This window comes from Malus sylvestris, chromosome 1 (assembly GCF_916048215.2).
Source record: "Malus sylvestris chromosome 1, drMalSylv7.2, whole genome shotgun sequence".
In the NCBI taxonomy this organism is placed as follows: domain Eukaryota; kingdom Viridiplantae; phylum Streptophyta; class Magnoliopsida; order Rosales; family Rosaceae; genus Malus; species Malus sylvestris.
Genome location: NC_062260.1, coordinates 22,138,830 through 22,160,932, shown reverse-complemented (window position 1 = coordinate 22,160,932; position 22,103 = coordinate 22,138,830). Strand labels below are relative to the sequence as shown.

Here is a 22,103-nt window from a genome sequence, read left to right as displayed (position 1 = left end):
CATAAAAAACATGAGAAGAGCTTGCACGCTTAATGTCATGAAACATTAGAACATATAAAACCAGTACAAATTCATCTCTTTATTTCTGAATACTTTTACATAACATCATCTGTGAAAACCAGGTCACTCGATCACTCGATGGGAACATATCAATCTTTCTAACAAGATTTAAATTGCTACAAACCATCTGCTCCTTCTTCTAATTAATAAAGAAAGGGATCCTTGGATCATCATTCTTAGGATTATACTTTCTTGCAAGTAACCTGACCACCCGCCTTTGTGTAACCTGTCAAGAGGTCAACAAATGTGATACTCTAACACACGCTGGAGCAGGTTTGTCTCCAGTAGGTAGACCTGACAATTTCTTATACGACCTATTAGCACAACACAACACAATAATGACACGAAAATAACGTGTTTCGAGTCGACACAATAACTAATGGTTGTTCTCGAACTACCTATTAAGAACCCGTTAATGACGGGTTTACACGCAAATAACCTATGGGTAACCCGTTTCGATCAGTTGAAAAAATTATTTTGATGATTTTAAAGTTAAGCTACTAAAAACTTACTATAGAATACAATAACATAGAAGTTTTTATTATTTATAGTCAAAACTTAACCTCTAAATTCATAAATGTTAGCTTTTACATTATCTTTTCAACTATAGCCAAAAATCTATCCAACTGACGTAAATACCCTCAAAATTAAAACCCCTATTATTTGAGATTGTCACCCTCAAATTCCATAATCTAAACTAGTCATTCCACGAGATTTTTCTTTTAAACTTTCCACTAGCATATCCACATAGGGATGGATTTTTTTGCCAAATTGTCAACCGTGTCATACCAATTTTGTGCCAATTGGTAATGATACAGTATTGTATCATATCGAAATTTCATGGTACGGTATTGGTAGTGGATACCATTACCACGGTATTACTGTACCGTACCAAAATTACAATATAATATATAATTCATAAATTATATAATAGATAATTATATAACACATATTTATAATATTCATTTGAAAATAAAACCTATTTATATTAGCATTGTTGTTGCTGACTTTGATCTCTTGAAATGGTGGAAATCAAACACAAAAGAGTTCCTAATTCTTTCACAAATAGCTAAGGCTAGAAATTTAGCCCGCGCGATGCCGCGGGAATGTCAACTTGATGATAAGCGTATGTGTTACAATGAGGAACTAAATGTGTTGTAACCATTATGTAAATATGTAAAAAGTATTTATACAAAATATGTACAAAGTATTTATAAAATGTATATAATAGTTATTGACAACTCTACATATATATAAACAGTTGTTCAAAATCTAGATGTTCCTATTTCATCGATGTACAAATTGATGTTAACACGAAACTTGTAAGAAAAAAAAATGGAGGGAGAGAAAGAGGAAGAGGGAGCTTTACAGGTGTGCAAACCTGTTGTAAGCTTGGTGTGGCTTATTGGAGTCGTGCAGATAGCTGCAAGCCTGCAATACTTCTGCAAATAAATTGATAATGCTTGTGCTCTGCTTTGTTCTGTTCTTTCCCAGGTTGATCCTACAAACAAAAGCAGAGACAAAACTTAAAAACCGATGCCAATCAATGAAAGCTAAATAATCCCCATGCTGAATCTTTTATAAAACAAAGCACCAAGAAAATTTTAACAATAAATATTTTTTTAATACAAAAAAACGAAACAATGAAATAAATTTCAACATTAGGCTTATTTCAAACATTTAACATCTTACCTTGAAATTTCTCCCACGAAATGAGACTACAGTGTTCGTTGATGACCATTGTAACATAAGGTGGACAACTTTTTGACCATGTCATTAGACAATTACAAAACCTTACTTTCCATGACCTTGTAACTTACAAATTCCAAACTTAATGTATCATTTGTGTGTCCTCAGCTTTCATTGCGTAATCACGTTTACGATTGAAACATTAACCAAATGCAAAAAAACAAAAATGTGACTCACTATGGCTTTCTTATAACAGAAAAATATCCCTAATTTGAGCATGCCACACACCAACACATTGCTATTATATGAAGTATTTTTCTCAGTGGCAAGTATTATACTCTCCTTTGGCCAAGAGGATATGAAATTGGTTGAGTATACTATTCTAGCCAATTGGATCGATAAGCTAAAGTTTGCACTGTACAAAGCCATAAGTACTCAAGACATGAAGGCTTTAGAACACAAATATACCTGAGGTGCCAAAATATGGTGCTGAGGAAGTGTTTTCTTCTTATTTTGAGGGAAGAAGACCGCAACTCTGAATTTGGACCCATTTTCTTAACCCATGGTTCCTATAACCCATAAATAATTTTAGTGTCATTCAAAATAACAAATACGCTAGATGAATTGAAAAACTGCAGAGATTAGTTTCACAAATATATAATGGAGCCGAAAGCCATAGTTAATCTACAAAGGGTTTATTTAATCTAAAAAGAGGTAAACAAATACATACCAATCCTCTTAATGTTCTCCGCACGATGTTCTGCTTCAAGAATGTACGACAGCTTCTCCTACGGTACAAACTCCCACCCAAAGCACATGACACCATGCTCTTCCCTGAACAAACAAAATAAATTATATGTAAGTAATGAGCAACTTTTTTCCGGCATATAGTCTAAGTTCATAATTAATCTTTAGTGTCGTTCAATAATATACTACCACGATGTTGACACATGTATGATTCTAAATTACATCTGTTCTTATAAAAAAAAAGTTTATATACATAAATTTCAATATGTCATGCTTACAATTTTTAAACGTATTAGTGGGGATAAGATTAGGGATACGCTTTAGACATCAACCCCTTATGGATAGCCCTTTTTAATCCTTCAAGTGTAGTCTAGTCCTTCATATTAAGCATGGGCTAAATGTTGTAACAATCCAAGATAACTTGTATGGAAATGAACTGACAATGAAGGTGGTTTTTGTCTTTTGGGTGATCTCATGATGGAAACATATACTGGAGGATAGGTAATTTGTACACATTCGTTGCTGCAGGATTGAAAACTATATGAAAGATTAAGCAATTTCAATTTTCATAAATAATGTTTGAATGAAAAACTGAGTTACCAATGTGAATGAAAATTATACACAATTTTATCATGAATGAAACAAATTTAAATATCAAAAGAGAAACCTATTTTGTCTATTAAAAATATTACGAAGTTCTTTGGATATGAAAAAACACATTGTTTTCTGTCCAAGAACATTAACAGGGAATGTTGTTTAGTGCAATACTAAAAGTTGTTCTCTGCTATGTTGATCATTAAGGAAGCATCTCTGGCGAGGAAAAAAAAATTGAAGTAAATTTATAGACAGTAGAATTATATCATGAACAAAATAAGGGTAATGTGTGTTTACCTACTGTTTTTGTGTGTAGAAAGAAGTCTGATTTTGCATGAAATGGAGATGACCACCTCTGGTAATTCTATAGGATGCAATCAAACTTTTGTGCATTTCCAACTTGCCTTAGAACCAAGTTTCTACAAAAACAGATCAAATTCAAGAAAGTAATTAGATCAAGGTATAAGAGATTATAAGAAAAAATATAGAAAATATAAACCACATATACCAGTCATTATAGTACTTTTTATTGTGAATACACCTAAAAATATATCATTTTGCAGTGAATGGTTGGTTCAAATTAATTCGACTTTAGTTTCTTTCAAACCCTTCAACTTATCCTTAATTTTTTTTAACGGCATCATAATTAAGAGTTAGCTAATAATACATATATAAATCTGTTAAGTTTTAGTTGACCCTCGACATGTGTTCCAAAAAGGGTTTTTCCAACATGATGAAATCATGTCAATAGTTAAAAAGGGGCAAGAAAAAACTAATGTAAGAGCTCTGTAAAATTGAGGCAGAGCATGTTAAGGGAACCATATGAAAAATGATATTCTAAGAAGCTAAATGCTTGAAGAACCTAAGAAAGAAGATAATATATAACAACATGTTAAATCAACTGAAAAAGTCACATGGATAGGCACAAACATGTAAAAATGATAGTCGATTGTAATCCATAGTTGGTAATAGAAACATATTCTCATGTTACTTAAGCAACAAAAAGCACAAACTATACACAAAAGTGGGAAAAAATTATACATTTTTATTGATCAGAAAGGTTCATTTCACAGTATCGAGCTTGTAGAAAAGTTGGAACTGCATGAGTACAGGCTACATGGGAGAAAATTGGGGAAAACAAAAGCACAAAGGAATGTGAATATATGAGTGAACTTAATTAAAAATTTAGAATTTAACTAATACATAGAATCACAAACCTCAATCATGAAAGTTCCACAATCTCCTTTTCTTTCACAATCTTACTCAAATACCCAAAACAATCTGATACTAAAATTAGTTAAAAAATATATTAAACTAATTGAAATATTATACAATAGTGAAGTTCACAGACTAATTGGAACACATCTTTGCAAATCATTAAGATTATGGAAACCTAATTGTTGGTACGTTACTAAAAAATATGCATGGAGTGCTGGAACACACAAAAGTAGTCACTTGCAAAAAATACTCAAATTTTATCAAAATCTTGCTTCAAATACAAAGGATCCATACAATATAGACCACACTCAACCAACCTCCAATCAAATTTCATTGGATGAGTGTGGTCTATATTTGAATTCTGTTTGATTGGCGAACACCCATACATGAAACCTGGTTCTTTTCCTAGATGACTAAACCACACACGAAACAGAATCGAAATCTCATACCCAAAAACTGACGACAACAACAAAAGCCCAAAATTTTGAAAACACATCTCTCAATAAGAAACCCACTGGTAAAATCTAAAATCAGACAAAATAAAACCAAAAACCTACAGTAAAAAAACCAAAACAACTCACCAGGAGAAATTACATTCACCAAGCTGAAGATCCGTACAACCCAACCCACCAAGCTAAATAACCTTGACCGACCGATGAATTTTTCCCTTGCAAAATGGCTCCACACCTGCGAACACAAAGATTAACAAAAGAAAAGCCACCAAGGGTTAAAAAATGGCAGAACACGATAGCGAAGAACAATCCAAACAACGCGAAAGCAGAGGAGAAGAGACGCGTGGAGCGCGAGGACAAAAACGCTGAGGAAGGCTATCGAAAAATGGAGCACTAAGGAACCTTTGAGAAACAGGGAGAGAGAGAATGCTGTCTTATGCTTTTGCATCCTACTTCCCATTATGCGATGATCAACACATGCACAACACGGGTAAAATTGTCATTTCACTGTGCAATACAGAAAATTAAAGTTGAGAAAGCCAGCAGCAGCGAAGGGCATTACTGTCTTTTCACTGTTCATGAACAGTGAAAAACAGTGCCACTCGAGATTGGGTTTTAGTATATGTATAATATCTTTGTAACCCCCACGTCTACCGTTGCTAGTGAAAATGCATTTAGCCTAGGGAGGAGGGTTGGGGACCCTTTTAGGGCATCCTTAACTCCTAAAATAGTAGAGGCACTAGTGTGTACTAGTGGTTGGCTTAGAGCAGATGAAGTCAACTTCTATAAGAAACCAATAGAAGATATGCTTCAATTTTACAAGGAAATGGAAGAAGAGGAAACAAGAAAGATATGCTTTGATTTTTTTAGTAAATTTGTTATTAAATGGTTTTCAACCTTAATTCTTCTTACTACTAATTAATATGTTTTGTTTGTTTGTAATGTAGGTTTGACACAAGCTCAATCTTCTACAAGTTCAATGCCTCCTCCAAAAGTTTCGACATCTCAAGCTTGAATAACTGATCAATGAATTCTACTTTTTGAAGTTTAGTTCCAATTTTCATTTTGTTTGAAACTTTAATTCTATTTGGATTGTTAACTTCTATTTGTTTTGGTTCATAACTTCTATTTGGATTGTAAGCTTAATTTTCATCATGAATCTTGATGCATCATTTGAATTATTGTGTGTGTGAATTGTGAACAATGAATAATAGATGAATTTAAGCTACAATGTATGAGATAAAGGTACCCAAAAAAAGTTTTGCCCTTGATTGGGTTAAAAAAACAAAAACAGATTTTGTCCCAAAATAAAATGGCAATTACCTGATGAAATTGAGATTCCACCATAAAACCAATGGGCAATATGGGGAGTAGTCAAAAACCATATAAGGACATAGCAAACCTTGTCCCTCACCGATGTAGGACAACTCTCAACACGCCCCCGCACGTGTGGCGGATTTTCAAGCCTACACGTGGACAACAACTGGGTGACGTGGAGCGTGTGTGGTCGTTTGGCTTCACACAAGGACAACCCGCTCTGATACCATGATGAAATTGAGATTCCACCATAAAATCAATTGGCAATATGGGGAGTAGTCAAAAACCATATAAGCACATAACAAATCTTGTTCCTTATCGATGTGGGACAACTCTCAACATTACCATTGTCATATCATGCCAACTGAATTTTTGGCAATACCGAACTTCGGTATACCGAAAGTTTGGTAAGGTAATAGTAATAGATGTTACCAAATCGAAAGTTTGGTACAGTAATTGGTACGAGGATTTTGATACAGTAACTGTACCAAACCTACTCCACAGAGTCCTTCCATGTTAACTGGTGAGTTTGGAGCATCCTTTGCCAATAGAAAACTCCCCAACCCATTTCCGAGGCATCTGTTTGAATTATTAAGTAATCATTGTCTCATGGTAAGGAAAGATCTTGTATGGTTTTATATATTTTTTTTTCTTTGATTCTTTTAACGAGGGCTATATCTTCATGATTGAATTTGATATTTCTCTTAACAGATTTTGAGTAAAAGGACTTACATAGTTTAGTTTTCTTAAAAAAGTTTGTAATAATTTTTTATCTTCTAATTTATCTGGCATTTCTAAGATTACTTTACTAATATGAGGTTGTAGCTTAATTCTCCCATTAGATAAGGATCCTCTCCGAATAAATTATATCGAATCCCCATGATCAAAACATCCTGATCGTCAGTAATAAATCGAGTGTAAAAATCAATCTCTCACTTCAACATGTTTTCTCCTTCCCTTTTCCTCTGCAATCATTAAGAACCCTACAGTTTTGAAATCCTCTACAATCATCAATGGATCTACCATCAAATGAACCCTCTCTTTTCTCCTTTGAAAGCTGCTGCAAACACCCTTGCTTCCCGATAAGATTAGCCCACCCATTCTGCTGCAAACGCCCTTGCTTCCCATGTCCTTTTCGTTTAGGAACTCCATATAAACTACGACTTGAAAACGAGGAACCCTCAGTGGAATGGAACTCCCTACCTGATTCGAGTTGTATCTAAAGCCGAACTTCGGCAATTTCAGGCGATTCCAACCGCTCCCTCTCCCAGGTGATTTCTGGGGCCACACTGTTTATTATCGACGACCATGATGTTTTGACCCCGAGGATCTAGAAGTAATAGATCTGGAGACGATTTGAAGATCGTAAGTGAAATCTCGTTCTTGGATTTCACTATTATAATTTACCTATTTGTATTATTAAGATTTTATATTATTTTTCGAGAAATTATATTAATTATTTTGGATTAAGATTTTAATTAAATTAGTTACGAAGTTTGAAATTTGGAAAGTAATTATTTAAAATTCGTTGACCTTTCGAGGTCACAACTAAGCTATTCAAATAGATCTTGAAACTACGAGCGCATAAGCGAAAGCCATTTGCGAGTCCGGATTATAACGGTATAGATACGAACTTTTGAAATTGTGTTACTAAACTATAGATTTTAAATTTATTTTAAACTCCCAAGAAAGAGGTCAATCATATTTATGTGAGTTAAGGGAACCAATCAGAAGGGGGAAGAATGAGGGAAAGGAGAGAGGGGAGGAAACACCCAAGCAACCTTGACCAGATTTCAAACTCCAACCCGGTTCCTTGATCTGGTTGTATCTCTTCCGTCTAACATCCGATTGAGTTGATTTTGGTGTCTATGGAAAGCCCTCGGCGAACCCAACATCTTTGTGGTATTATATTTCTCAATATCTAACCCAATTTTACAAACCGAAGCCACAAAGTCCACGGTTTTCCGACGAGTTTTCTCATTTTACGGTAATTCTGACAATGATTACCGTCTATCAACACCACCAATAGACTCCCCTCAACCCCTGGAGCAAGGCCCAAGCATTGGATGAGGCGTCGGAGTTCGTTTTAGTGATGAGTCGAGGAACACCCATTTCTAGGGTTTCCGGTGGGTTTGGATGAAATTGGGACACTTCCCGGCCGAATTGGACTTGACCACAGGTATGAAAATTTCTTCCCTCACTGAGATCTAATTGTCTGTAAAATTTGGTATTTTTTTTAAATAGTTAAATTTTCCGACCAGCCGGGGCGGTCGACCGCCACCCATAGCGGCGCGAAGCCAGTGGGCCGATGATGTCTTCCTAAGTTGAATTAGATGCCCTGATTCCATAATTGATAACCATATGACGTAATTTGATTGTTTGAAGTTAGTTTCATTACGATACATTACTTCATCAAAATATGAATCACCAATTCGACCGTTGGATCATCACCAAACCCTAATAGATTATAGAACATAATATTTGAGGATAACTGGAATTGACGGATAGGGAATCCAACGTACGGATCTTCCCGAATTAGATTTCTAAGTTATTAAAATTAATTGTTAACCGCCACCTAATTCTAGCAATTGACAGAGATTCGACCGTCGGATCGCGATGAGATTTTAGAATGTTGTTCTTTGAGCATAATGTGTACCTTAGGAAGTTACGGATCTAGATTATGATGTGCGTATCTTTCGGATTAAATTGCTAGGGTGTGGTCCCCACCGTCGACTTTTGGTCAACAGGTCTTGAACCATTTGAATTACTAAAATTAGTATTACTAGAGACTCAGTGAAGCTTTGCGGACTTGTCTCGGTAAGTAACTTTAATATATGTGATATGGTGATTACCCAATTCTTTATATTATATCCTTTGTGGATATGACATGGTTTTATAAATGTGTTTTCTGTTAAAATGTGATTATTTTATAATTGGCCATCGATCTATTTTTATTAAATGTGATTTGATTCATGAATTGGTAATATTTGTGAAAAAGTGATTCAAATTGCATATTGAAATGTTTTGTAATTTGAGGGCTAGTAGGGGATTATGACCCTACTTGGTTAATCCATATTTTGGGGGGGGGGGGGGGGGTCACTAGTGATCTTGCTTGGTTAATCCGCATTGGGGGACCATACCATATATGGATTGCGTTTGGTTAATCCACGTTGGGCGATTTGTATGGCCATTTATACTTAGGGTTGATCATGCTTGGTTAATCTGCGTTGGGTGATCACTGCCTAACAGTTCTATAGGTGTGACTGTGCTTGGTTAATCCGCGTTGGGGGGTCACTACCTACCTGATTATCTTGACCTTGCTTGGTTAATCCGCATTGGGGGGTCATTAGTGGTTCTGCTTGGTTAATCCGCGTTGGGTGATCCTTATGGCCATGTATGCTTGGTTAATCCATACTATATATGGATCCCGCTTGGTTAATCCACGTTGGGTGATCCTTATGGCCATGTATGCTTAGGAGTGATCATGCTTGGTTAATCCGCATTGGGTGATTACTTCCTAACAGCTATAGGAGTGACTCTACTTGGTCAATTCGCATTGAGGGGTCACTGCTTACTTGGTTATTTTCTTAGGGGTAGCTCTGCTTGGTTAATCCGCTTTGGGGGGCCACTTCCTGTTTGGTTACTTATGTAGGCTTCGGCCGAACTGCATCCTTCTAGCCCTAGTTTTTAATGTACGTATGAACAATGGTTTTTAAGAATATTGTGGTTTGAATTAGAAAAGTCATTGGATGTCTGGGTGACTCATTCGGAGTTTTCAGCGGCTTGATTATGATTTCATAAAGCATAATTCCATACTTGATGTTTATAGATTGTGATTGATGGTCTGTTTTTATTGAATACCCCATACTTGTATTATTGTTACTCACCCGAGCTTCGCAGCTTATCCAAGTTCTGATTTGCCCAGTGCGGCATTTCCATGATGTAGGCACTGATTTTACATTCGACAGGTCTGGGTAGATTACAAGAAACCGATTGATATTTTGGTTCCGTTGAGTGGTCCGAAATCTTTACTCTTGCACATTTCCAAAATGTTAGTCTAGAACCCTATATTCGAGTGAATGAGAATTATCCACATTAGACCTTGTGAATATAAATTAGATTTGCCATGTTGTTACTCATAATCCAAGTAGGGAATTATATAGAGTTTTTTAATTAAATACGTGAAATGATATGTTATCGTATTGATTGATTAACGTAGTTAAATGCTAAGATCATGCATCTTTGATTTATGAATGGATTAATTGACGGGATTTTGGAATGACGTTGGATATCATTGTTAATATTATGATTATTTTAGTTGATCAATGTGGCTTGAGAACAATATTGTGCTTCGTTGGTTATTGGATATGTTACATGATGTGTATGGAGGTATCATGTTGAAAACATAGTGATTTATATTATGGTTGGAATGGAAACCTTGAATGTCATGTGGGTTTGTTATGTAGCCATGAATATAGTAATTCATGCTTGTTAAGGTCTAATAATTGATTGAGGAATGTTATGTTTTTCGATTTGAACGTACTGTGATAAACGTCGAAGTGTAATGAATGGTGAACTACAAATGACTTGATCCATGTTGAGGATACATAGGTAGTCTAATGAGGAGGTTAGATGCAACCATAAAGTATACAAAAAATCACTACTCAATTTAAGGCTTGAGCATGCTTGGTACATATTCTGGAGGCGGGGCATGTTAGATATAAGGATACTTAGTGACGTCACATGTCAATCCTAGACGTATGTTTGGATTGGGGCGTGACAGTAAGTTAAAACCTAATTGCAAAAAACTGACGCCAATAATATGAAATCAAAGAAATTATAGACGTTAATCCTATTTTTAATTGCTATCCAATTCACTCAAGCATTTACGGTTGAGAACTTGTAGAGGCGGAGCCTTTGCTGTGAAATCTCGTCTTCTAATTTCACTATTTAAATACTGCATTCCGTATTGTAGTACTTCTACGCGTTTATATTTACGGTGTAGATTTTTTTTTTTGAAATTTGAAAAAGGATGAAAATGTTCTTGTTGGGCTACGCGGAGTTTTACTTGGACGCATATGATCTTTCCATGTTTTGCCACACTTCTTGGCATATTCGAATTGACACGCCCCAACCCCGATATCCCCAAATATTAGGGTAGGCATGTGCTGGCTGACACCCGAGGGTGACGAAGCCATTTTAAACACGCATATAACTAAAACATGTAATTAGAAAAAGATACACAAATGCAGAATCGTGTTCAAAGCATACAACTAATCAAGAATAATACGAAAGAATTATTATGGAAAGGTACGAACCGAGGAATGGAACCTACACAGAGGAGGCTCGAAGATGCCTAAGCAGAAATGCCTTGACACAGGGATCGTATGCCTCGATTCTAACTCTTGAGCGGGCGTAAAACTGAAAAGGTGAGTGGACCAAAGTTTATAATAATACTGATAATACGAAAACTATTTTTTTCTAAACATACTAACCCTTTGTTTTGAAAACACATATAATACTCATAATAGGACTTTCTAAAAACTCGAGCATGCCATGAAATGCGTTCGTAAAACATGTACATGTAAAACGATGCTCAGTAATTGTGTTATCACCGCCCGAAGGCAAATCCGTAAATCTCATCAATATTTTACTCTCTAAGGGTATCATAGTCACCCGAAGGCAGTACCTGTCCATCACCAAAGGTGAAGCTGTATGACACTGAGTTACGCCAGTGAGGAAACATGGTAGGCCCCATCATCTGTAGGTGAAGATGTACGACTCCGGGTTACGCCGGAGAAGAAAATATATACATCACACACCGACACTACTTTCGGCAGTGAAGCTAGGGGTATGGCATAAATATCATCAACTCATCATCCACCCAAAGGCAATACATGTCCATCACCCAAAGGTGAAGCTGTACAACACTGGGTTACACTAGTGAAGAAACATGGTAGGCCCCATCACCCGAAGGTGAAGTTGTACAACTCCGAGTTACGTCGGAGAAGAAATATACATCACATATCCTCAACTATGTCCTATGGCCGTAGACATCTACATACCCGTGTTGTGTAGATGTGTTGTATGATAACTCGCTAGATACGTACCGAAAACATATCTCAAAAATCTCATACCAAAATCCGGAGCTCTAAGCTCAAAACCTTATCTCATCAATCCATGATAGCACATACTCATAAATCCATAAAATAAGTCATATTCATAAATCCCTCGAAAATCCAATCATTCATAATCTTTTGTAAAACGTAATTTCGATAAGTTCTAAATATCTCGTAAAAGCATTTAAATAAATCATAAGTTCTTCAAAAAGCATGAATATAGAAATCCATAAAACATATTAGAAAACAAGCTCATTTCATGAAATATGCAATGCATGCAAACCTAATATTTTATAAAACCATGCAAGTTAAGAAGGGGTCCACTCACAAATATTTTGTTGCCCGGGAAGTGCTTGAACTAGCGAGGATGAAGTCACTTCCCACCGATGCACCTAACCACAATTTGAGATCATTTAGTAAAACTATACCTAAATGATAAAATTTGAGAAAATGGATGGCGAATTCGAATTCGGCACGTCGAAAGACCTAAAGAGACCTTGAGTTTCCCCCCACACATCGCCGCCACACACGGCGGTTTTCGGCGAACGGAACCTACAAATTCTGACTAACTTCAAAAATCACCAAATTTTATAGGAATGAAAATCTCAATGAGAGGAACAATTTCCATACCTGGGCCGAAGTCCAATTCAGTCGAGAAGTGGCCTAAAAACGCCTCGATCCGTTAGAAACCCTAGAAATGGGTGTTCTCGATTCGATGCCTAAACGAACTCCGATGCCTCAACCAATGCTTAGGCCTTGCTCCTAAGGTTGAGGGAATCTATTAATCGTGGTGGTTGACGGAGTTAGCTTCGGGATTGATGGATCGCCGTCGTGGAACCACCACACCCACTAGTGTGGTTCATCAAGAATCTGAGCCTAATTCTTTCAATTTTAGGGTGGAATTGGTAGAGGGATGGTCGTGGAGTGTTTCTTAAGTGATGAGTGGCTTTAATTCTACGGGAAACAGCTGTGAAAGACATCAAAAACCATGGAAATCGTCGGGTCGGCCGGTTCTCCCTTTCTTCCTTTCCCTCATTGTTCTCTCTTTTGATTGGTTACTCTCTCCTCTCCTCATTCCTGATTGGGCAACACCCCCTCTTTTCTCTCATCTTCTTTCCATCACAGCCACGCACGTGGCATCATCTAACTGCTCAAGCAAAATTTGGAGGCTTCCAAATTTATGGTCAAATGACCATTTTGCCCTTAGTTCGTTAATAACTCTTTTATTATAACTTCAAATTCGATTCCATTTGCGCCAACATGTTTGTTGCGACGAGTACTATGAGGATATCCCAAGAAAACGAATCTTACATGACACGACAAGGCGGTTAAACAATGTCAACGTATTTACCTTGAAGGGCATTTTTGTACTTTCACATTTTAAAATTATAAAAATCATAATTTTTTGGGATGGGTCGTTACACGGATAATACGTGTCTTTACAAACGCGTAAGTGCAAGCTGAACGTAATTGGGAACCTACAGGCGTTACCTTTGTTGTACAATTATATATTTATGACAAAGACCCTACCAAGTTGTCAATATTGTTCATTTCAATACTAGTATTCATTTGTATATCTTGTTTGTATCTGCTCGCACCCCCTGCACTTGATCGTCACACGTCCATCCTAGATGAATATTGGAATCGGGGCGTGACATCTGAAGTCTCCATCTTTTTTTTTCTTCTTTTGAAATGTCTCCATTTTTTAACAAACACGTAAGATCAAACAAGTTTTAGCTTATGGTTGTAATTCGATTTTATTATCAGGGTACTTAGGTTTGTTCAAGGTGGTTTTCTGATTTATTTGAAAGATACTATAAAAATTGACATTTGTGAAATTAGAGTCTAAATTTTGGCTATTCATGATAAAAACTCTAGCCATAATGTATATATTGTATATTAAATATGTTTTATTGTATTATTAATTTATTATTATTCTATATAAGTTTAAAAAAATTAAGTTTTATTTATTTATTTATTTTCATTATGATAGTTTCTTATTATCATTAATGAGATAAATTTTACTTGAACAGTTGTCCAAAATTCAAATCGACTAATATAGTATTAGTATAGGCAAAAAGACAGACTTTCAATTTTAAAGTCAACGACTTAACAAAGATTTTCACTCTCTCATACAGTCATACTCATTAATGTTTTAGTCTCTTAAAATTGAGAATAAAACATTATAAAGCACATTAAAAAACAAAAATATCAAAGTAATTGAAAAATACCAAACACATTAACAAATTCATAATAATTAATGTATAAGTGTGAAAATGTGAAAGAATATATAAACATTCATAATTGCATCCTCCACGCGCAACGATGGTTACATTACATCATAGTTTAGATTTAGAAACGCTCATGAATAGTATTTTTTATTTGAGTGCAAAATTAATAATAATTATTGTAGAAGTACTATCACTCGTAATAACAAGTTTTATAACTTTCTTGAAGGGATCAACTCTGAAATTCGACACCATAATCCATAAACCTTAGATTTTTATTTTTAACCGTCGATTGTCATTTACGCTTTATTCTTCTCACCAAAATTCATTTTTTAGATTTTTTTTAAACATTATTGTGGATGCGAATTTTTGTCATCTTCTCTTTTGACAAAAATGTACTTGCAAAATAATAAAACCTAAGATTAAGGCCTAAAGTCTCACGCGCCCTTGATGAATGGGGGGGCTTTGGCTGAAGAATCTCCTATGCCAAACTTAAAATTCTGAAAAGATTGTATTTTTGTCACGTCCCGAACCCAGAGTCAACGGAACCCCACGCCTGGCGCGCGAATAAAAGTAAAACTAAAACCATAAACGTAAAACAAAGGTTCTCTTATACAAGTAATTATTACAAATCCTTACAAAGTACAAAAATAAGAAAAACTCTTAAATTCCTTATCTAACACAATCTCAGCTCGTCTAGTACCTGTCTTGTCAAATAACTCATCTGCCAAATAAAAAGGTGAAGGGTGAGCAACAAGTCTCTAAGTGAGTAGAATATGTAATATGACAGTCAAACAATGTCATTTTAGTCACTATAGAAAATACAATAATAATATCAAATCATTATGCACGTAGTGCCATATCACATCATCCATTTTCGTGTTCATTATATCATTCATAAATAGTAACTCACCACATGACTCCTATTGACTATTCTGCCCTAATGTCTCCGTGTGCAGTTTACATTTATTCTCGGATTAATGCAACACTAAAGTTCTCATGCTCCATGAACAATTCCAAATATCCACATATCACTATATTAATAAAGGAAAACTAATGAAAATGGCTTGAAAACTTTGAGTTTTAATGATAAGGACAAAATAAAGGGTAAAGTGAATAGTACCGGATTGACTTTTTAGTGTAAAAATGTGGTTTTTCGTTAAAGTAAACAGTACCGGAAGCTTTTCGTTAAAATTCCCTATTAATAATTCTAAAAGCATTTCCACAAATCCAACATACTTGACTTGAAATAAAGATATTTGCAATTAAGTATAATTTGCAACACATTACATAAATCACTCACCTTGATAATCCGAAATTTGACAAGACAACCAAGTCATCAAACCCCTAATTTTAACGGATGTTCCTGGATGCTTACTAGCCAAATGGAGGAGCAGCTCCTTGTTTTTGGGGCTCTCGGAGCTCTCTGCATGCCGAGGAAAGGAGAGAGTTGAGGGAAGGAGAGAAGTGAGAGAAATGTAAATAGAGGGGGAGAGAGTTAGCAGAAAATATAAAATAAAAAAAAAATGTTAGGGGAGGGGGGTGGGAAGATAGAGTAAAATATACTAAAATTTGTGAGTGGATGTAAGGTGGTCCAAAACTTTTAATAAAAAAAAATAAACATTGAGCACTGAAGAAAGAGAGACGGACACGGCATGAGGGAAGAAAGTGGGGAAAAATAGAGAGTTAGGGAGGTGTGAGAAAGTTTAAAAATAGTGGAAGGTAACAATTGAAAAGATAAAAAGGTCATAATGATGTTTGTAGAAAAAAAAAAAAAAAGGCCGGCTGATGGAAGTGGAGAAGGATCTTATTTTCTGATCTTAAAACTCCACAGAAACCTAACCAAAAACGGGTTCTCACGATTTTAGAGTTTGTGGATAGCAAATGACTTAGTTTTTTAGTATTATAGAGATATTTATACAGAAGTGGCTAGCCCTATTTGGAGAATAGTGGCCGACCATATATGGTGTAATTGGAGAATAATTGCAAGATATTATGTGAAATAATATTTTACAATTAACATGATAATTAATCCCAAATTAAATAGGAAGTTTTATGAGTTACCTTTTGAATAAGGATTTGATGAGGATTGATGAGAGAGATTTGAATAAATACCATTTTGATCATCTTTGACTCTTCCTTGATTGAGCCGTTATTATCCATTGTATGCACGTGGGAATCCCAGTATGCCTCGAGGGTAATTTTATCCTTTTAACCCAAAAGTTCACGTGTCACCTATATAATTTTCTTGATTATTTCCAGCTCCACAATTATCTTTTAGCAGAGGTAAAAAAATGAACGGTTCGGATCATTGATATCACATTCAGATATTTACGGTTAATTGAAAATAAATCGATGTTATATAGTTTCTAGAGACTTTATATACTTTCGAGCAATATTTTCACTAATGTTAAAACTCTAAACGTCATATCAACTATCTGAACTGCATCTTCATGCATCCTCTAAAAGATCATGTTTTCAAACAGAAAATCTGAAAAAATAAAATTTGGTGGGAATAATCGAGCGTAAATGTGAACAACACTTAACGGTTAAATTTCGATCTATAGTTTCTGTGATTATAGTGGCAATTTTGAAGTTGAACCCTTCACAAAAGTTGTAAAACTTGTCATTACGGGCGTTTATATATATTTTTTTTAATTTTTTTCACATTTCTACATTAATTAATATATATGTGATACTTGAAAGACAAATGTGTTTTTATGTTTTGAAAATAATATTTATGTGATAATATGGTATGCATATACTAATTTAGTATTATGTTTTTCATTTGATTATTGTTGGTTTCAAATATATTTTTTATAACGGATAACGAGTAAGTCATATTACCCGTTAATATTTACGGGACGAGTTTGGGTCGAGTCTTATTACCTGTTTATTTTAACAGGTGTTACACAATATAACCCATTAAGATATCAAGTATGACATAAAAACTACATAAACATAGAAAACACGACATGAATGCCAAATCTAACAACAACCATGCTCGAAATTCCATATGGAATTGTTCCACCACAACCAATTGACATCTAGGGCACTAGAGGGAGCGTTCCAAATGGATTTGTAGCAGCCTAGCAGGTACTAATTGTATTATTTGTATTGTTGGTACTGGTTGTACAGCTGCAGGTAGGGGTGGGCACGGACCGGGCTAGGCCCAATTTCGAAGGGACTGGACTGGACCCGAGCTTAAAAGAAATGGGCCAGGCCGGGCCGGGGACAACATTTTCTAATATAGGAATCAGACCTAACCCAGCCCAGCTGAAATGGACCAGGTCCACGGTTCATTTGTGTTATTTTTTTTCTAGGATACAATTCAATCGGTTTGAATTTGATACAATCAAATTGGCATGTCAAGATCCATCACTAACTATCACAAACAACCAATTAATCACAAACAAAACCAGAAAAAATTCAATTGAGATTGTGATATCCACCCATGCCCACACCCCTTCCTTCGTATTATTCTGCAACTCAATAGCACCGCCTGAACCACCGCCACTCAACGTCGTCTTCGCCCATGCCCACCTCACCATTAGACCCAAACCCACCAAACCCAATTCCAAATCGCCACCCACAATGAGATTCGACGCTGCCCAACTTAGATCTACCTTTTCTCCTACTCAAATTCAATTTAATTCAACAAAAATTTCAAACTCAGTCGATTCAAATTCAATTCAATAAAAGATTTGAAATTGGAACATAACAGAGGTCAAGGTTCAAGAATCCAACAAAATCCCTAAATCTAGAAAACCCTAGTTTAATTTTCAATCCTAAATCCCTAAAACGTAATACCTTAAAACTGAAGAGCACTATGAGCATAGTCGTGCACTGGAAATATGGGTTAGATAGAGGAGACGTCGTTTTGAGTTGTTCAACTTCGTTTGTCCCTTTGAGTTCGTCAGAGAGAGAGAGAGTGATTTCCAAAGAGTGAGTCAGGAGAGATCGAGGCATATGATGATGGCAACGGACAGAGCGAGAAAGATATGAGCGAATTAGGAGAGATGAAGTTCTTACGATGATGGTGGCAAGGTACGGAGCTGGGACAGTGAGAGGCTAGGAGCAAGTTAGGAGAAGGTATCGAGGTATGAGTGAAATGAAATGAGTTAGGGAGGAGAGATCGAGAAGACTAGTGATGAGGAAAAGAAACGAGCCAGGCTGGGGGCCCGTTCCTTCCTATTTTAAGACATGTCCTGCCCCGATAATTTCATATACCCAACTCGTCCCGTTTTGTGTTTAGAAATTTTAGACTCGCCCCGAACATGAATTACCGACCCCCACCCACGGTTCCTGTACCCGTTTGCCCACCTCTAGCTGCAGGGCTTTGAGCAGCATGAAATTGTCCATTGTTAATATTAAGAGGCTTATTTTGGCTATGCCCCCTAAAACTTTATTTTGATCTCATTTTGCCCTCTGTAACTCAAAAATTATTATTTTACTCCTTAACTCAAAATTCTTTTCACTTTGAATTATGAACTATCTCTTCTACCTGAAACTTATATGTCGCCTCCAAAAATATATGTGGGACCCAACACCTAATAAGACAATGCCACAAGTCCAATAAATTTGATTATAAATCTCCATTATGCATTAACATTCAACAATTAGATAATATTAATTTTGAAAGAAATTAAAGAGATGAAAAAAATTAAAAAGAAATTGATTAGCTTGTCACACTCATATCAAACTGACATAAGAAATTAATAGATCTAAGGCAATGTGGAGTGAATTTTGATTTTTATAGAGACGACTTTCAAGTTTCAAGAGGTAAATGGGATCAAAATCGAGTTCAAAAGGGCAAAGTGAAGCGAACTTTGATTTTTAAGGAGTAAAGTGACAATTTTTGAGTTATAAGGAGTAAAGTGAGATTAAAAACAGGTTCTGAAAGACATAGCTAAAAATAAGTCATATTAATATATATCAAATGGTCATAACGGGTTCATTTCTTAACCAAATTTTGCCCATAATATATCAAAATGAAGCTAGGAAAGTGTAGAACAATACTACACCTATTTGGAAGCCCAATGGTTGCTGGAAATGGTCGGAAAATGGCCTGAAATGTGACTAGTCCGCGGGAAAACTGAAGAACTCGCCGATAAAATGGAAAACTTTAGACGTCCATAACTTTGTCAATTCTTAACCAAAATCGACGATCTATATATGAAAAGTCATCTACTCAACGAGAGAAATCCAAATATGGTGGTTAGAGACCTCACCTTGGCTGGAATAGACGAGAAATTGGCCAGGAAAGTCGCGGCTTCAATGGAGGATATAGGACTTGCAGTTGGACTCTGATTTTCAAAAACCCTAGGTTGGATTCATGTTTCTAAGGATGCTATGAGTGTTTTGATGGTGTCTGTATTGCAGAGGGAAGAAGGAGACACGACGAGAGAGAGAGTGATAATGAGAAGCTGAGAGAGATAATGTCTTAATGAGTAAAATAAAATAAGGAGAATGATTAATCGATAGGCATGGTGGGTGAGAATGAATGATTTTTAAAGTTGGAAAGATTACTGTAGCAACACTATTCATTTTACAAATTTTCCTCAAATGAATAGTGAAAATACTATGCATGAATAGTAACCCATCCGTTTTTCTTCATATGAATATGAATAGTAATCCATCTGATTTTTCTTTGGATGAATAGTAACAAACTATTCAATTAAAAGCTGAATAACAACGTCTACGTCAAGTTTCACTTTGCCAACAAGGGAATAATCGTCATTTTACATACTCGGGAAGGAAATGACATAGAAAATTAGAGACGGGTCATCACAATGAGAATCCTAGAGATCCGTAAATCGTGTCTATTTATCGTACATCGTGCGGTTAGTTTTTGTCAGGTACTATTTGTGTTAATATTTAAAATAATTTCTGATCACATAATGTACGATTCACAAATCTACGGAATCCTCACAAAAATGATCCATATTCAATTTGAGTCGAGTCAATTAATTGAACTTAGGGTGTATATACCAAATGGGAATGGAATGGAAAGAAACAGAATCCCATTCCTCCCGAAGCATTTCGGCGTTTACTAACATGTAGGGAATGAAAAAGTAAATGGGTCACACTTAAAATCCGGAATCGAATTCCTTAATCTTCCGGAATTCAATTACCTACATGGAGGTGGTAATTGAATTCCCAGAGGAAGCCTCCTTCTGGAATCAAACATTTCTACCCAAAAATTGTGAAATCCCGTCATCGGAATTTCACTATTCATTACGTATCTTGCAATTTAAATTTGTATTTCACGTTCATGTTATCTTTATTAGTTAATTTTAATCCTGTTAATTTGTGGAATTAAAACGAATAGTTATCGGGTTTGAATTTTCGTAATTAATTTTTAAATTTGTTGACCATTTGGGGTCACAATTAATGTTTTCGAATAGATCTCAAAACCACAAACGGATAAGCGAAAGCCTTTTGCGAGTTCGGATTTTAACCGTATAATTACGGACATTTGAAGTTGTGTTACTAAACTATAGATTTTTAAATTTATTTAAAACTTCCACTGTGGAAATGGTAACCAATTAGATAAAAGCCTGAGGGACCAAAAGAAGGACAAAAAAAAAAAGAACTCTAGAAGCTGCCGGATGGCACAGAAGGAGAGAGGAAGAAAAGAAATATGCGGGCACAAAGATCAGGAGAAGGCAGAAGGGGGAGAGACGGGCTAGGAAAGGGCAAAAAAAAAAAAAAAAAAAAAAAAAAAAAAAAGAGCCAGGGAGGGGAGGAAGACATTGGGAAGGGGGAATTCTTGTTGTTGTGGATGTTGAGATCAGCGGGAACGCCCCCAAGCTTCAGGTTTGAGTTGCATCGTTTCATCTCTATAAAATACTAACCTGTGTCAAAATATAGAAATAGATATCTAGCACTTCAACGATAGAGAACAATACTTCCAAGAATTTTACTCACTTGGTCTCCCATGCTTTCTCCTTGTTATTTGGGTGATGTGAGATGAAAACTAGCTCTGGGTTCTCACTTTTTATTGGGGTTGTTTACAGCAGTTGATGATTCTTCCATTGTTGTAAGTTTTTCCCAAGAAACTTCTGGGTATAATTGTACAATATATTAAAGATTGACATACATGCTTCAATCAAACAGAAACCTCATCGTACATAAATATATATTGCTTTGGTTATAAATTTGATGTGTTTTAAGCTCTGCACTTGTATAACCTTTTATAAAAGGTCGTACCCAGTGCACAAGGCTCCCGCTTTACGCAGGGTCTGGGAGAGGTGAATTGATTCAGTGGATGTAAGAATCTGTAAAGTATGTGTGATTAAAGGTTAGTCATTTGAATTGCATAGAGTCAGATTTTTGCTTTATTCTAAAAATTCATTTTCTAATTAAACGAATGTGAACTACGAATGGCTTGATCCCTATTCAGGATACGTGGGCAGTCTAACGAGGAAGTTGGATGCAGCCATAAAGCATATGAAAAATTACTAGGAAATTGGGACTTGAGTTGTGCTTTGTTCATAGCCCGGAGGCGAGGTAAGTTAGAGATACGGGTATTTGGTGGCGTTACATGTCGATCCTACACGTATGTCGGGATCGGGGCGTGACAACTTTAATGGTATCAGAGAAATTAATAGAAAATGGATATTTTAATCCTTACCAACTTGATCTTGTTGCCCCCGGCAACAAACATGCATGAACCA

The 22,103-nt window shown here is 35.8% G+C and overlaps 2 long non-coding RNA genes across 4 annotated transcripts; both read right to left on the bottom strand.

Annotated features, from left to right (window-relative positions):
* Nucleotides 1-1,476: 1,476 nt before the first annotated feature.
* Nucleotides 1,477-5,160, bottom strand: LOC126622409 (uncharacterized). 2 transcript variants are annotated; one of them, XR_007623442.1, is made up of 6 exons: nt 4,890-5,160; nt 4,308-4,371; nt 4,132-4,203; nt 3,392-3,509; nt 2,480-2,583; nt 1,477-1,561 (listed from the first exon to the last, which is right to left on the bottom strand). It is a non-coding gene; the product is annotated as an uncharacterized LOC126622409 (long non-coding RNA). The 2 variants fall into 2 exon arrangements; XR_007623443.1 differs by lacking the exons at nt 1,477-1,561; nt 2,480-2,583 and having other exon boundaries at nt 3,388-3,509.
* Nucleotides 5,161-15,018: 9,858 nt separating this feature from the next.
* LOC126622399 (uncharacterized) lies at nt 15,019-19,854 on the bottom strand. Of its 2 annotated transcripts, XR_007623441.1 has the most exons (3): nt 19,449-19,854; nt 15,728-15,850; nt 15,019-15,148 (listed from the first exon to the last, which is right to left on the bottom strand). It is a non-coding gene; the product is annotated as an uncharacterized LOC126622399 (long non-coding RNA). The 2 variants fall into 2 exon arrangements; XR_007623440.1 differs by lacking the exon at nt 19,449-19,854 and having other exon boundaries at nt 15,728-16,397.
* Nucleotides 19,855-22,103: the final 2,249 nt, after the last annotated feature.